Here is an 18,578-nt window from a genome sequence, read left to right on the forward strand (position 1 = left end):
GGGAGGCTGGGAGGAGGCGGAAACTTTTTTTTTTCTTATTCTCAATAAAATAAAAAAAAATGAAAAAAAATAAAATAAAAAACAAAAAAAATATAATCACAGCGATATGAAAAATGTTTAATCTGATTATTATCTCACACTAAGATCTAATCACTCCTCTTCTGTCTTTCATTGTCCCTGGAAATGGCATTATGATGCTGTCTTAATTCTAAACCCTTCAAGGACCACACCAAACGCTGTGAGAGTTCCCCAGAGCTCAGCCAACGGTTCTTCTTCCCCTACTCTGCACTAAACAACCGAGATCCTCCATGAAGAGCTGCATAATAGAAACACTATCCCTTCGGCCTCACTTGAATAATATCAAGCTTCACACGTTGACTATAATGTCAGTGTCCCAGGGAGAAAATATTTATTGTTGGCACACCTTGGCAAATAAAAGCTGCTTAATTACTGTGCATGACAGCCTGTTAAAGGAATTTTTTTTGAGCTCACTTCCTGGTTCAGATGCACAGGACAGGATATAAAAGAAGCATCAAAATAATCTAAGAAAAATCATACTAAAATGATCTGAACACTGAGTTGAACTTATGGTGAACAGCTTCAATTCCTTAAAACTTAGTGTTTTTTGTAAGTGAATTAAAAAAAATGTACTGAATTATCATAGGTGTGCTTAGGTGGCCATTTGGATATTTTTATGAATTTCATGGTAACCATCTCAGCAGGGCATGTTCCCACTTCCTTCCTTAGCAAAAACACCAGTTTGTCAGTGAGTCATGTGTGCTCAGTACTAAGTGAGGAATGTTACAGCATGTTGGGGTGGGGAGGTAGGGAAAGAGACCAGGCAAGGACAGGCAAAAACAATGCCATAAAGAAATGCATGAGGATAGAGGTGAAAGGCAACAACAACCAAAGCAAAGATTATGATAATAATAAAAGTCTAGCCCTTTGGAAATAGTTATGAGAACAAATACTGCATAGTTCGGGCGTATTGTAAATCCCTACAAAACTCAATGACCAAAACAAGAAGGATATATTCTTTGAATTTTTAGCCTCGACTCTATTCTCCTTAATTCTTTAATCCCCTTCCCTTTTGAATGGGAGCATGCTTTTACCAATTCATAAGACAAAAATATTTACATTCATATTTAAAATTCTGTTTGAATTTCTAAATTCAATTTTGATATCACTTCCCTAAATAACCTTCTCCCTTTTTGTATAATGGCATAGTATCATTACCAACTCACAAAATAGAAGTGTTTATACTCATACTTTAAATTACCCTTAAATATTAAGAGATTAAGATTGGCTGAGTATATGTGTCTCAACAGGACCTAGAAATTCTACCCTTGGGAACATAATAACAAAATGAGCCTTGGTCCAGTGAAAGAGAGTAATATATGTGCAGGACAGTTTTATTTCTAACAATGTAAGTGATTAACAATAGAGGTTTGGTAAATTACTTTTTATATATTCATGTAAAGACACACTAGGAAACTAGAAAGCCACAGAACATAGTGTACTCAACAAGCTAATCTGCCTGGACAGGAGGCCACGATCATTTTTTAGAAAGCTGGACATTTGGTGGGGTATGCCAATATGAATATACACATGGATAAAATACTGGTATGTCTAAAATATTTAATATAATCCAATTTTGAAACTTTTTCATTTAGGAACTTGTGAAAAGATTCAGTGTTTAAGAGCATGTATTTGTTCTCAGCACATGTATGTGGCAGTATGCAACCATCTTGAACTTCAGTTCCATGAGATCCTGTGCTTTTTTTTCCTGGCCTCTGTGGACACACATATACACACACACTTAAAAATAATAGAATGTTTTTCTCTTTAAAAGTAGATTTGTGGGTGTTAGCTCAGTGGTCTCTAAGTACAAGACTCTGGATTCGGTTCTCAGCTTAAAAAAGAAAACCTTCAGTTGAGAGAAATGTAAAAGCCACAAATCAAGACTTATCAGTTAGCGCTAAACATCTTAACTACTGTTCCTATACTATTTCTGCAGGATACCTAAAGACATACACACCCCACCAACCATCCATCTTTCACACACACTCATAGGAGTGACCACAAGGCTCCAACACCCAACCTTGGCAGCTGCCTTTACTTTTAACATGAAATTGTGGGACAAAGAGGGCTGAAGAGTTTTCATGCCATGTGAATCATCTGAAATTAACACAAATACTTGAAAAACACTGAAGCAATCTGTTTCACCTCCAACATCAAGCGCAAAAAGTCCCCTCTGTAGCTTTAACACTTCATCTCTTTTCATCAGAGAACAAGAAATTCCCACAAAGGAATCTTGCAGTTGGTTGACGATCTTTGCTTTACAGATGATGGTCTTCTGTGGATCTAACCTTCCATGAGCTCAACAGGGATGCAGTTTAGCAGCCTGGAAATATTTGTACACATTAACTCAAAACTTTTTTATTTGCATACATCTCTTTAGATTAAGAAGAAGGTGACAGGCCTATCTAAGGACTCAGAGTCTGAAAGACACATTAAATCTGCTTCTCTAGAAAAGAAGCCTCCTGTAGGCCCTGCTCTGGCTGTCGGCCTGATTTCTGGTCAGTGACACAAACACACCTGCTACAACACTTCCTTCTGCTGCCTCTTGATTAAACCCTGCACCCCTCACACTCAAGCCAATGTGGAAAGAGTTATTATACAGAAGTAGCAATCCGCATAAATGTTAGGTAAAGCTAGCAGATATGAATGGGTTGCTCACTGGAGACCCTATGTTTTTATATCTTAATAATGACCCCAAACCTAGGTGTCATCTTTTAGCTACTTCAGTTTTGCCTTTTGATCTAGCAAGAGGTCCTGTTCAAAAAGAAGGGTACAGAATGCAGTGGTGAGGAACACAAGGATCTGGGATGGGGTACAAAGAAAACCTATCCAGAGGTCACTCTAACTGCTCTAGGGTTCATATATTTAATTAGATTGATTTCACTTATAATCTGAAACAAATCAGTACTTATAGCCTAAGAAGGGTTCAAATATCTGAAGTGGTACTGAGATTAGCTCACTTTGTGCTTCTCCTGCAGATATGGGCAAAGTGTCTCCTGCACTGTGTCATCTGAGGGTGAGAGAGGGCAGCATTCATATGCGGAAGTCCTAAGATCCTTTGTTGCTGAATATTACTTTAACTACATAAAAGTGTATTGTATTTGTTTATGACACATTTGTATAATTAGGTAAAGGGATGTTATTTTGTTTATGTTGCATTTGTTTAATTATGTAGAATTGTGTTGCTGTTTCACTTTGTTTACCTAAGGCACCTGATTGATCTAATAAAAATCTGAACAGCCAATAGCTAGGCAGTAGAGGATTAGGTACGGCTGGGATCAGAGAGAATGAATAGGAGGAATCTAATATCTGGAGGAGAGAACAAGAGGAGAAAGAGGCAGAATCAATGGAGACGCCTGCAGCCAGTCAGCAGCAGCCAGCCAGACGTGGAGTAGAACATTATGAATGAAAGAAAGGTAAAAAGCCCCAAGGCAAAACAAGGAAGAACAGAAATAGGTTAATTTAAGTTGTAAGAGTTAGTGGGGCAAGCAAGCATAAGATAAGGCTGAGCGTTCATAACTAATAAGTCTCTGCATCATGATTTTGGAGCTGGTTGGTGGCCTAAAAGAAAGCTTTCTACATCCTTTCCTTAGACAGTGACTGTCTATGGAGATAGGACCTTTAACAAGGTAATTGAGTTCAAAGGAGGTGATATGGGTGAGTCCTATTGTTTTTATAAATGAAGATTAGAACACAGACCCACAGGCCCAGAGGCAACCTTGTGAGGCCTGCAAAGTAAAGGCAGTCCTCTTTAAAGCCAGGAAGGAGGTCTTCAAAGAAACACAAAACCTACTGTTGCCTTGACCATGAACTTTCAGATTACAGGACTGTAAAGAGAGGAGTTTATGCCCTCCACTACCTGGCAATAAAACTAAAACGTGACTCTGTGACCCTTGTGTGCACACATAGATATTCACATTCCTCACTCGGTGTCCCTAGGCTGACGATACTTTCGGGTAGCTTCATTCTCTGTTTGGAAAGGTGTTGATTACCCAAATGAAGAAAATAAATCAGCGTTCAATATACATACACTACTGAAACTGTTTCCTGGGAAGTTTTTTGATTAAGTAGTTACTAATCAAAGAAAATTTAAACAAATCATTGTGATCCCTGAGGATGTGATTTACAATTGAATATGATTTATAATTGAATGAATATTCACAATGTTTCAACCCATTGTGCGGAATTCTTCATAGACAAGTTTTCATACTACATAAGAATCAGATTTTATTTCATCAAACATATGGCTAGTATGATTTTTATTCCTGATATACTAAATTTAGTTTTTTTGTTGAAAGCTTAAAATTGGTGTTTTGCAGTCTATGCTAACATTTTGCAGAAATCAGTCTGCAAAAAATTTGTTTATAAATGAAATTCCAAAGCCAGACATAGATGATCCAGCCCTAAATCCCAGCACTTGAGAGGCTGAGGCAGGAGGATTGTGGGTTGCTATGAGCTGTAGGATGGCAAGATCCTATCTCAACAAACATGTGTAAAATGAGACAGAAAATTAATATACATTTAAATGAGAATAGTAAAACCATTCATATTTTAGATAAATAATGATAAGGTACAAAGTACAAGAAAGTAAAATTACTTTATTTCAGTTTTAGCTTTAGAAGATACTGTACAAAAGTGAGAGATTAATCAGCTTCCGAACTGATTTCATGTTTTAAAATCATCAGTTGAACTGCATGAGCCATGGAGCCGAGGGGTCTTGAATCATGTTTAATCCTGATACGGGCTATAAGATCTCAAATAGCAACTGAGACTATCTCTTTCTTGGTTACATTTTAAAATGGAGATAGTTGCCATTTATTCCATGTAAACTTGGCAGAAAGATTATATAAGGGCACATGTGTGTGGACTTTACTGCATGACACACAGAAAATAATTAGTCACAGTAGTTGATGATTATAGTAGTGTGTTTGTATATCAAATCAGTGAAAATAGGGATACAAGCATGGGAATATTAACTCAATATAAGGAATCAAAGATTACAAACAGTCTCAATATTTATTGAGTATGTGTATTTGCTTTTAGCTGGACATACTGGGTGCTCTAAGTGCCCAGTAAGTCTCATCACACTGCACTGGACTGTAGCTTGAATTCTAATTGGTATTAATAATAAAAACTCTGAGTCAGATATAGGGGTTAATGCTGAAAGGACATAGAAGCAGAATAATCAGTCAGTACTTCTTACCTCTACTGAATCCTCAGACCAAGGGGGCAATCCTGTCCCTACAAATCCTCAGCCTGGACTGAATGCAATAAACTCTGGTCTCCTCCTGCCTTATATTCCTCTCTCTATGAAACCATATCCTCTCCTGTCTCCACTTCCTTAGTGTAGGGATTAAAGACATGTGACTCTCAAGTACTGGATTAAAGGTGTGAGCAACCACAGTCTGACTTTGTTTCTCTTTGAGACCTGGTGAATCTAGTATAACCCAGGGTGGCCTTGAACTCACAGAGATCTGTTTGCTTCTGTCTACTGAGTGCTGGGACTAAAAGTGTGTGCTACTACTGCCTGGCCTCTTTGGTTAAGTAATGTGGCAAGCTCCACACTCTGATCTTCAGGCAAGCTTTATTTGTTAAAGAATAAACAAAACATTTCCCCCTTTCTGTCTAAAAAATAAAAAAAGAAGGCTATAACTAAGAAAAATAAATATATAAGTATATACAACTATATATAACTATATACAATATATACAGGCAATATGTATATCAACAATGTCTAGTCCATCTGCATTTGACAAATTCAGGCAAAATACTCCATTGTCTATTCTCTCTTGGTTATTGATAATGGTCGGGAAAAATTGAACAAAGGTGATTAGATTCAGAGTTCCTGTATTGAAAAAAAAGGGGATATAGATAAGATAGGATAAGAGTAGAATATTGAATCTGCTTTGAAACCAAAAGGCAACTAATTGTCTTAAATATTTTACATTTACATGGATTTTTATATTGATACAAATTTAACACTATTTTTGCTAGAACATCCTATATATACATTTGTACTCTTATTCAAGGCATTGTACCTATGCAGCTCATTTAACAATGTAATACAAATTTATAGTTCCGATTAGTAATTTGTCACCTATTATAATCAAACTTGTAGTAATATTAGGACTGTTTTCAAGAGCAAACAAAGATAAATGTTAGACAAAAAAATTATCTTCAAACATTTCAGAGATATACAGAATATGGTATTTAAGATGTTTTAATTACACAGGTTCTTTTTTTATGACAATGAGATATGTCTGCTCCTGGTATTACCAATCTATTTCAAAAAATGATAGGCATCAAAGAAACTCCACGAGTTTCCCTTCTTTATGGCAAAAGTAAACCACTCAGCAAGAAAGCACCTTTACCTTGACTGCTGACATTATGCTGTCAAAATTGGACAAGTAGGACACAAAAGAAAGGACTGCTGATCTCTACCAAGACAAGGTAGGACAGTCCTTCAAAATTCCTGCTTCATTGAAAAATCCATTGAATATTTTAGGCCTGTAAGCTGAAGATGGATGGCCAATTTTACAGAGGACACTTGAGTGACTATCCAAGCTTTTTCTGTAATTTCTCACATATTTTGGAAGTCTCCTGCTTCTACTTCCTACTTACTCAGTTAATATTATTTTCTCAGGTCTCAGGGGGAGTTAAAGACTAGATAGTTATAATTATAGTTTCCCTTGTTTACCAGACTAAGAAAAAAATTTTGCTAAAGAGGTATAAAGAGTATATGGTTGAGAAAAATCAAAAGAAAGTTTTGGATGGTAATGTAAGTTAGAATAGAAAGTAAATTAGGTACAAGTCTTTGGAATCACCAAGGTATGATAGATAATGTAGTATTTTGTCTGAATTTGTCAAATGCAAATGGGCTAGATTTTGTTGCTTATTTATTTCCTATAAATATGGTATATAGTTATTGTATATATTTTATAACAGTTATAACCTTTTTTAAAAATAAAAAAGTGTGGTGATATTTTGTTCTTTAACAAATAAAGCTTGCCTGAAGATCAGCGTGTGGAGCTAGCCACACTAGTTAGACATAGAGGCCAGGCAGTGGCAGCACACACCTTTAATTTCAGCACTCAGTAGACAGAGGCAAACAGATCTCTGTGAGTTCAAGGCCACCCTGGTCTATACTACATTGATTTTTCAGGTCTCAAAAAGAAACAGAGTCAGACTGTGGTGGCTCACATCTTTAATCCCAGTACTTGGGAGTCACATGCCGTTTTCCAAAATTAAGAAGGTGGAGACAGGAAAGGAGATGGCTGGGTGGAGAGCGGAATATGAAGTGGGAGGAAATAGAAGTCCATTGCATTCAGCCTGAGCATCTGTAAGGATTGGATTGCCCTGTTAGTCGGAGGATTTAGTAGAGGTAAGAACTAGTGGCTGGCTGCTCTACTTCTCTGATCTTTCAGCATTAACCCTTATATCTGACTCCAGATTTTTATTATAAAGACCACTTGGAATTCACACTACACTGGTCAAAGCAATGTTCAGTTAAGTTAGCTGATGTGCACAGTGCCATATAGGCTAAGTCAATTTGATTCCAGTATCTATATGATCCCCAAATGTCTAAGTAATATATATTTAATCCATGACCAGTTTTAACATGTGTATACTAAATGATTTCACAAAAGGTGTGAATAATAAATAACATATGGTAACACATACAGATACACTGTACATAATCAATTTATAATCATTTTTATAGTCTAGGTAAAAAAATCATTTTTATTTTATATTATGGATATAGGTATTTTAGTTACGTGTGCCTGGTGCCCTGAGAGGACAGAAGGAATCTGACCTCTTGAACCTGGAGTTACGAATGCCTTTCAACTGGTGTGTGGGTGCTGGGAATTAAATTCTGATTTTCTGGAAGAGCAGCCAGTGCTCCTAACCACTGGGACCTTTCTCCAGCCTAAAAAGTCCTACACTGAGAGCAATTAACTTACTTCATCTGGATTATAACCTCCTTGTTACTTTACCTTGAAAAGAATCTATGAAAGTTAAAAACATCAAGAAAAAAGATAAGTAGCAAATAAGAAGCCTTTGATACTTCCAAGTGCAAGGAAGAAAACAGCAGAGGGAGGGAGGGAAAGAAGAGGGAAGGACAGAGGGAGAAATGAGAAAGGAATGAGGGAGTGCGTGAAGGAAGGAGAGAGGTTGTTTTCCAAACTGCACATGCTTTTTCAGGCTTGTGACATCAGCCATTGGAGGTACAAATTGTGCAGCAACACAGGCCCAGTGTGGGCAGAGAAGTCAAGGCCCTGAGCAGAAAAATGTCAACAAAATGTATTGAACCAAACCACTGTTTGAAAAAGTGAGCTCTCCAAACTCCATGTGAGATGCAAACACCAATAGCACTCTAAAAACAGAAGATTTGGTTGTACTGTTGCTTTTTCCACTTCACCAATTAACAATCATATTTGATTTCACTTTGTTCCTCAAAAGACACTTAAAAAAGAAAACAACCACAAAAATAAACAGCAGCTAGAATATCTCTGGGGTTTGGGGTTTTTTCCCCCTAACCATTCATTGATAACTGTGAATTTTCATTTTCCAAATACAGCAGTGCACCTTCTTGAGCAGAGACATTAAAAACCATGTCTCTTGTCTGCATATGTCCTTAAATGTTTACAAACACACGCCCACACAGAGAGACAGACAGAACACACACACACAGAGAGAGAGAGAGAGAGAGAGAGAGAGAGAGAGAGAGAGAGAACACAGAATCAAAAACTTGCTTAATATTGACTGTGCATTTGAAGGACTTCTATAAAGTTTCAAGCTCAGTTCCTGTTCTCAGTACCGTTATACTGATGGCTTTGCATCACTGCTCACAGAAACAAGTCTAGACTCTATAGGATGCTATGTAAAGGTCTTGATATTCAATCTCCTTATACTTTTAAACATGCCATCTACTGCTATTTCCCCCTTTGCTGCATTTTGTAGCTTCATAAAACAGACCTTATTTTTTTCCCATTTGTATGTGTTATTCACACTTGCGTTGGTAATACTTGCAACTGTCTTTTTCTTTATGCCAAATCCTACTTTTAATCAGAATTAATTCATGTGAAGAGATCTGAAAAATACATGAAGCATCACACCATGCTTCTAGAATATCTAAATTCAAGGCCATGCATACTCGTGGTTTGTCAGGATGCGAAGACTCTGTAAATCTCCAGTGATCTCCATTAGAATATAAAACATTAGCTCTCACTCTGGAACCCAACAAATGATTTGTTATGTAAGAACCACTTTCTACTCCTGGGGAATTTTATGAAACAAACAAAAGCAGATGTGCACACAAAGACTTTGTACAAGAATGTCCATAGTGGTTTTATTTGAAGTAGCCAAAGACTGGAAAGGAGCCAATGTTCACCAACAAGTGATTAAACAAACAAATTGTGGCATTTCTGCGGGACGTCATGCTGGTCAGCATAAACTTTAAAACTGAACTACTGACGCTTATAATGAACATAGTGAACTTACTAATGTGCATGAAAGAAACCAAGTAGAGACGGCACTGTAGGATCTCCTGGGTGCAAGACCCTAGGCCAGGCGAGCTAATGGCAAAGATGGAAAGTAGACACACTAGGAGACCAACAGGAGGGAGGGCTTACGTAAGGAATAGCATGAAAGAGCTATCGGCGTGTTAGACATACTATCTTTATTGTGGTGACGGTGTGTATATACCTGACAAGGTTTTTCAAACTATGTACTTTGAATATATGCACTTTATTACATGTCAATTATACCTCATAAATCTGGGATTTTGTTCCCCCAAAGAAAGAAAATGCTGCCAGATATAACAACATGAATAAATCTCACAATTGTTGTAATAAATTCAAACATATAAAGAAACAAACACAGAAGCCTACATACGTCTTGATTCCCTTTTTATGGTATTCTGGAATAGGCAGCACTGGACTGAGTTCAGGTTAGGTTGCTGGGAGTGGCAGAGGATGCTGACTGCCTGGGGGTACAGGGGATGGATTTGAGGGTAAGGATGCAGAAATGTTTGTTATTTTCCTTGTGTGAATGGTTACAAGGTTTTGTATATAAGTCACAATTCACAGAAATTTATTTTTAAACAGGTATTTTAGTGAACACAACAATCTATAATACACGCACCATTTCTTTGTGAGTTCTTTCAAGAAGAGTTAATGGGCCTCGCACCAGGTATCTGTAATATTTTTCCAGTACTCAACTCTTTTGTACATCTCAGTGACTGGTAATTATCTTATGTGTATTCCCCCCAGACATGAGAAACCTAGACGATGACCATGGCTTAACCCACAACATAGCAGGCCGTGCTCTAAAGTAAGTCTCTCAATACATGGTTCGTTTTCGTGATCAATGTGTCACTTCGCTTCTCAGTACAGGTCCACATTCAGTCAGTAAAGTCTCAAATAAACACCCACCCCAAAGGGCAGGCGTTCCTAATGATAGGCCCTGTGATCAGAGACCTAATATCCAGTTGATGGTCATCAAACATGGAACCACCATGCTTTATGAAGTTAAAAATTAACAGGCCAGAGAAAGAACAAGCTGCAATTAACATGACATGTGGGAGTGAGAAGTGGGGAAACATGTTTAAAGTGGCCTGGAAGCAAAGACTTGAAACGGAAGTGGCAATTCGCTTGGAAGGATGGAATCAGGTGAGACAGTGGCGGCTGGCGAAAGAGCGTTCCACCTGGTAGAAATGTCACCTCTGATGGCGCATGATAACGCAGTGCATCAGAGGAGCTAAACGAACCGTTCTACCTCAACTAATTGATATCAAACAGAGAGAGCCGTGCTTGTAGCGATTCCAGGCCACATTACGAGGGGTCCGGTGATGGAAGGCCAGCCTTTTTAGTGAGCACATGAGGAGATTAACACACGGTTTCCAGCAGAGGAGAGTTCCTTCCTACGGGGCTCTGTTACCTTAGAACTGGTTAGGCTGCTAGGGCTCAGAAAAGGCAGCCTTTGCCAGTTATAAAAATTCTTGTTGGAAATAAAAATTACTTAGCTAAAAATTAACCAAAAAATAGTGAACAACGTTCTTTGTAAATATGAGACATCTTTCATGAACGACAGAATAAACTTCAGCTTTGCTGAACAGATCAAATTTTACCATGAGCCCATGTAGGGAAACAATAGTTGAAACACTACAATTGGGATGACCACGCTCAATTAAGTGTTTCGTTACTCTTGAAGCAGGCCACATCGATGTGGCAAGCGTTAAGTCACAGGGACAGTACCAGCAGCATGAAGGACATGTAGAAAGACTAGGTGCCTAGAAAGCCAGCAGAATTCCGTACCCTGAGCCTACACAAGCTTAGAGAATGCTGTTCCTTGCAGGCTTCAGCCTCTCCTACTCTCTCGTGGTCTAAACACCACCCTTATCTCTTAATCACCAATGCACCATCTTACATCTGGTTGAAGCTTCGAACTCTTCACCCTGTCTCATATCGCGCGTATCATCCATCCTCCAAAATGCTGTCAATCTAAAAACTAGTCAACATCCAATCTACTAAATAGTTTGATGGCTTCCTTCAACTAGCCAACTAGTTGCAATCATTGTCACCCAGGTTCACTATTGCCACCCTGTGGTTCTGGGTTCCCCCAACATATACTTCAACTTCCCCTCCAGGCAAAATCTCCTGGCATCCAACACTTTTCTGATTCTCCCCAACAAGTTCTAATCAGAACAGAATTAATTCCTCCATGAAATCTTTCCAGATGATCCAAACTAAATGCATTTTCGCTTCCATTTTCTACAGCTTTATGGCAATTACACCCTATGTTCCATCCTGACTACTGCATATGTTTGTCTTCCCAGTAGATTATTTATGTTTGAGGGTGGGGATACTAAATTCTGTTTGCTTTCTAGGCAACTTTTCTTTCTATTTGCCTTCTATGCCCTTGGTACTATGCCTATAACTTATTTCTAAATTAATACTAATCAGCTTCATTTGCAAACCATAACCATGATAGCTAAAATAAGAAAGAACAATATATTTTTTTAAAATTTTTATGACTTATTAACTTTTATTTTATGTACATTGGTGTTTTGCTGGCATGTATGTCTGTATGAGAGTATTGAATCTCCTGGAGCAGGAATTCAGTTGTCAGCTGCCGGGTTCTAGGAGTTGAACACAGGTCTTTGGGAAGAACAGACATAGCTCTTAACTACCCAGCCATCTCTATAGCCCAGGAAGTATAATATTTTTAAATTACACATTCCACAAATTTCATAGAAAAAGAAGAAAGAAAAAATCCTACCATGTACAGTGTAGAATGTAAACACAGAAGTTGCAAAATACTTTGAAAAATTAAGTAACCAGGTCTGGATGATCTGACCCAACATAGTCAGAACAGATGGAGATATACTACTTAGATTTTTGCCAACTTTTTTTATTATTATAACTGAGTATGGCTCCTCGAAAAATAAAGTACCTCATATCAATGATGTAAGAATTCACACATAACTTGAGAGTAAGAAAATATGGTTCTCAGAACACAATTCTTTGAGCTGATGCACACATACATGAAGTGACTTGTTCTCTACACAACTGAGATTTGTACACAGGTCATGCCAAAGCCCAAACACATATTCCAAACTAATGAACTATGCTGGGGTAAATTTTTTTCCCACTTGAAAGCCAAAAGTTCTGTGAACAAAGAGACAGTCTATGCAGGCATCACTGGAGTTCCAAGGCTTGTCAGATAGCTTGGCCAGGTTTTTAGGGGTCCAAAGATTGCTAAAGCCATATGTCCTTTGTTTGCTTGTATACAAATAACAATCTCTGAGGCAAAAGCAAATAAAAATAAGTAACATTTAATGATTTAATATAAATCAGGGCTGAAAAAATGACTGAGCTGCTAAAAAAGCACACAGTCCTTGCCGAAGACCAGGTTTTGTTCCCCATCACCAACATTAGTGAGTTCATGATACTTGTAACTCGAGCTCCAACAAATCTGACACCCTTTTCTGGCTTCCACATATCTACTCCCCACAACCACACATAAATACATTATATATATACATATATATGTATATATATATATATATATATATATATATATATCTTCAAAGACTGTTGCTAATTGAAGCAGTGTCACATGCCTGCAATCCCAGCACTTGGGAGGCAGAGGCAGACTAATCTCAAGGTTACACAGAGAAACCTGCCTCAAAAAAAAAACAAAGCTAAACAAAACAACAAAAATATCACAAATAGTTTTGCCCTCCATTGTGAATACATTTGAAATACATTTTGAACTACTTACAGAAAGCCACCATGATCACATGAAAGATAGTCAGAGGGATGGAGCACTCCATACCATCAGCTGACTCTACCACACAAAGCGCAAACACAGTTCACCACAGCCTCTTAAAGCACAGGCTGACAAGTATGGGTAGAGCTGCTCTTTGAGGTATACTTGAGGGGAGTGGACAAGAGCATGTTGGGCCACTTACATCAGTACCCAAGAATGGCAGTGTGGAGTTTTGCACATGACACATCAGGCACAGGTCTGTTGCTAGTTCTCACCTATGCTTGGTGACTTAAATGCTATTTCTCACCTATGCTTGGTGACCTAGATGTACCTTCCCAGACCAAGAACAGGGGAAGTTGGCTTTGCCTGTGGCACCAAGGTTTCAGCCCTCACTTCCTTGTTTGAGGACATCTGTGGCTTCAACAACTGGATGGCTATGTGGAACATTCAGGGTTGCTTTTTGGCTCAGAGCCACATGGCAGTATGTGAATTCACCTTGCGAATGTCATACTCAACTTTTTTCTTTCTGCTTTATTTGTACTGTTAGTAAAATAAATAGAAAATTAATACTGATTATGCAGAATTAGCCCTAAGATCTGAAAAATAAATGAAAATGACTTAGAACAATATCACCTATTCATTAAGAACTCAATATTAATTAAAGTGTGTGTGTGTGTGTGTGCATGCGTGTGTGTGTGTGTGTGTGTGTGTGTGTGTTTGGTTCTTTAACTGATCCAGCTATGGAGTAACTCATATGTATAAAACACACATGCCTGTGCATGAATGGATGGCAGGGTTGACAAAGAAGAGGATAATTCCCTCCAAGGAGAGACGGATTCACAGCTACAAGTATGCATGACCTTATAACCACCTGTTCCTCCCCACAAGGGGTAACTTCTTTATAAATATGTAGTTCTTTGATTTCTATGTGTACTTATATATAGGAGCTCATATTTATATATTTATGCATCCACTTCTGTGTGTGAATGGAGACCAGGGGACAAACATAGCGTTTGCTTCTCAGGCACCTTCCACTCTGCGTTTTTGAGTCACAGTCTCTGTTCAGCCTGGGGTTTACAGATTAGGGCTGACTGCCTGGAACAGAAATGCCAGGTATCCACTTTTCTCTGCATCCTCTGTGTTGAGATTATGGGAGTCTGCATTACAATGCCTGGTTTTTCAATATTGGTTCTAAGGAGCAAATTCAGATCCTCATGCTTGTGTGGCAAGATCTTCATCAATGGAACTCTCTCCTCACTCCCATGTTTATTCCTTTGAAGGAATGGTACAAAGTGAGGAATTTAAGGCCGACACTCTTAAGGTGCAATGATGGAAAAGGCTATGATAACCCAGCATTCATGCTCTACCAAGGTCACCAGTGAGGTCACTCCATAGCTTTGAAGAAGTCACCTGAGGGCTTAGCCCTTCTTATCACTATCTCCTGGGGTAGGATTATCAAAGACATTCTGGCATGCCAGATTTGAAGACTCCCATCTTTTGGAAATTGATCACATAGTTTTTAAAGAATTCAGCAGGGCATGGTGGCTGCAATTGCAGCACAGAAAAAATCTCTGTGAACCTGGGCTACCCTGTATGTAAAAAAACAAGAAAGCTGAGAATATAGCTCACTCACTGTGTAGATTGCTTGCCTAGCTTAAAGAAAACCCTGTGTTCACCCTCCCTCATTGCCTACATCAGGGATGATGGTGCACACCTGCAATCCCAGAAAGGGAGAGATAGAAGCAGAAAGATTCCTAAGTTCAAAGTCATCATCAGAGCTATCTGAAGGCCAGGCCAGTGGAGAACAAATGAGATCCTTTTTGGAAAAAAAGCAGAAGAAGGAGAAGGAGAAGTAGAAAAGAAAAGATGAAGAGAAGAAGATGAAGAGGACTAAATAGAAAAAAGTATACTAAAAGTATTCCTTAACCCTAGGATGTTAGTCCTCTTTTAGGAACATGGATAGTAATCTTTTATAGTAATCATTTATGAACAAGCATAGCATTCAATAGCTACACAGATCATAGCTACTTCCAGCTATCAATGGTGCCTGGGACGTAGAAATTGTCACGTATCAGGAACCTGTATTTGGGTGAATAGTCATAAACACAAGAGCATCCTTTATGAGGGCAAAATACGATGGTGCTGTTGCAGACATAGGGCCTACTAGGAAGTGTTCTACCCTTATGATGCTACATCCCCAGCCTTGGGAACAGCATTCCAAAATTTACTAATCTTTCTTTCTTTAACCTGCAAAGCAAAATTTTCAAACTCCTGAACTCACCTAACCAGGGATGGTCTATGTAATCTCCAAACTTGGTAATCTCCAAACTGACAAGCAATTTTCAACTAGACACTGACAACATCTTAAAAATTGGTACCCAGTGACTGAGGCATAGGTAGTTTAGGGTAGGTACTTCAATATAATATGAATCATTATTCAGTTTTGAAGCAATTCAACATTAATGATCTGTACACATAAATGGAGACACAAAACCAATGTCAACAAAGGCTCCATATACAACAGGACAGACATTCCCTTTATATTTTACTATAAATTGCCTGTTGTTTTACAAACTAGTGTTATTTCTGGAATTTATAAAAATAACAAAGAATTTCAAAGTAATGAAGTACTCCACTGGAAATAACTTACTGAGCTTGCAACACTATATATGTTGTTATATATATACACATATATATACATATATGTACATATATATACATATGTGCCAATGTTTAAGATGCTGGCACTCTATTGCTGAAAATCTGTCAGTTTTGAAGTTTAATAATGGGACACTCTGAATACAGTTATTATTTGCGTGCTGAGTACGTGTTTAAAAATAACAATCTTTAAAATTAACTTGTACTGATCCATAAGCCTATAACCACAATCGAAGAATAAATAGTCCCTTAAAATCTTTACAGTGACATCTTGGCTCAGGGTTGTGCCTTCCTACAGCTTGCTGAGAATATCCCCATATTTGTAGAGCCACAAATGAAGAATGAGAGGACTGGCAAGGAGAATGTAAATAGCTATTATTTCCTTCGTGCTTTCACGAGCTCAGTGACTAACTTATCAGCAATTCCTATGCCTCCCATCCCATCACTTGATGTGCAACCAAGGGAATCCAACATTGACTTAGTTCAGACACAGGAACTCAGATGCTTGAGTCAGAAGTATGAGACAGACGAAGCTGGTGAGGGGCAGAGCAGGAAGAGGGTTACGAACAAATAGTGACAGCCAAAGTGGAGGAATAGTACATGCTTCTGAAAAGAAATAAGTCATGTGTAAAATAAGTTGTCAAGCTGGATAAAGTAACTAAAGCCAAAACCAGAAAATGCTGCCATCACTGAGGCTTTCAATTTGCAGACTAGCCCACAAGGTGATAAGCTCCTTCGCTTGTGTTCTCCAGCTCTTATCTTCGGATGAAAACTGGGATTGTTTTGCATATTGGAGATGCATATATGAGCTCAGTTTGCAGACTCCCTTAACACATCCCTTCGGGTAGGGATCATGGTAGTGGGCTCTAAGATCTTCTCACATACTGATTTTTTCCCATTAGACATTGAATGACTGTCACTTAACCCAAATGAGGTTTAACTCATCATCTAATAGGTCAAATCTTCCCAAAGAAACTGACACTTTTACTGACTTGCATAGTTGTCCCCAAAAGCATCAGTAGAAGAAGGTGCCTCATCCCCAAATGTCTGAAAGAATATATGGAAACATACTTAAGCAAAGGCCATGGGGTCAGGGGATGCTTCTGCACCAACACTAATCCTCACACCTTTATTGTCCGTTAATATCCAGTCACGTGCTCTAGCTAGTACCCAAAGACCCCCAAACCCCAGAAAACTCCCCCAACGCCACCAACAGCTCTTGGAATCACGTGACCAGGGACAGCTACCAAAGCTTTCTCAACACCCAAACAAATGCAGCTTCTATTTTCCTTCTCCAAGGCCAAGGACTTGGCCTTTCTTTAACTCCGGCATCCTCCAGCCTTTCTTCAGTCCACCTGGGCTGAAAAAGGCCTAGGGTGAACTGGTCTGCTTTGCATAATATCAGGCCTAGGGTTCTGGGTGCTCAGCTTCTCAACCGCTCTCTTGGGGAAACTGAGACTCCCGGTGCCAGACAGCAGCCGGGCGTGAAGTGGGTTATCCCCGGGCACCGGGCGCGGGCGGAGCGACTCACCCACGCCAGCGGCTCCGGAGCTCCCGCGTCGCACTCAGCTGCGCGGCTTGAGCCGCATCCCAGCAGTAGGTCCCCACCCGCCCTGACCGCGGTGTCCCACGGAGCACCGTCCTGGGGCCAGGAAGTTTGCAGCCAGCCGGGAGTTGGGGTGGGGCTCCGATAGAGGTGGCCCAGGGATTTTGTTGTTTTGTTTGTTTGTTTTCCAGGATCTCTAGCAAAGATTTTGGGGGACCATATGCCGGGAGAATATTAGCTTTGCTCAATGGCGACAGGGCCGGGGCCTGACTCTCACAGTGAGATCAATTTACTAAACAAACTGAAACGTGGGTGGGGATGTTAAACAGTAACCAGCGAGCCTCAATGAAAACTGAAAGCAGCGAGGCAGCCTCCGCCCGGGCGAGCTCATTTCCCGGTTCCCGAGCCCTAGGGCTTGCGGGCTAGGGACTACCGCAGCGACCGTCGGGGCCTTCGCAGTCATCCTTCAGTGACAGCCACAGCCGCTCTGAGATCCAGCAGGGAGAGGACCATCAAGGCCTGACGCCTCCAACCCTAGCTGGCCGTTCTCCATCTCCTAGGCACTCCGAGTCCTGGCCAGGTTGGGCCAGGCTGAGTGTCCGAACCCAGGGACCTTCCCCTCCCCTCGGAGCCAAGCCTCCTGGCGGCGGCATTTACTCTAGCTGTAAAGTGCTTTAGGGCAAGTGGCAAGGAGAAGCCGGTCCTCCTAGAATGCGAATCTAATTCTTTGTACAAGAGGTCCAGAAAAGGGCAGAAATATCATTAAAAGGAATTAAATGGGTTCCTGGGGACAGGACTGCAGCCACACCGCTAGGGGACCCTAAGGGCACTTCTTTAAATTGCACCTTGGGCCTGTAAACGGGAACGCCTCCCGGGTGCTCTATTCTGCAAGAGTTCTGTTCTGTCAAGGGAGAACGCATTTCTCTTCCTGATACCCGTGGTTTCTAGTCAATAAATACCCTTTTACATATGTTTCAAGTGGGAAACTTCCCTCCCTCCCATACCCACTGGCACCTTCCAT

The 18,578-nt window shown here is 39.6% G+C and overlaps 1 protein-coding gene across 1 annotated transcript in view; it reads right to left on the bottom strand.

Annotated features, from left to right (window-relative positions):
- The window catches only part of Hnf4g (hepatocyte nuclear factor 4 gamma), a 143,867-nt gene extending 126,082 nt beyond the window's left edge, over positions 1–17,785 (bottom strand). The window contains exon 1 of the mRNA XM_050165052.1: positions 17,543–17,785. The gene's annotated coding sequence lies outside the window, so the exon portion shown is untranslated. The remainder of the gene's footprint in view (positions 1–17,542) is intronic.
- Between the last annotated feature and the right edge of the window lie 793 nt (positions 17,786–18,578).

This window comes from Alexandromys fortis, unplaced genomic scaffold (genome assembly GCF_014885135.2).
Source record: "Alexandromys fortis isolate MF-2015 unplaced genomic scaffold, M_Fortis_MF-2015_v1.1 scaffold_135, whole genome shotgun sequence".
Classification (NCBI taxonomy): domain Eukaryota; kingdom Metazoa; phylum Chordata; class Mammalia; order Rodentia; family Cricetidae; genus Alexandromys; species Alexandromys fortis.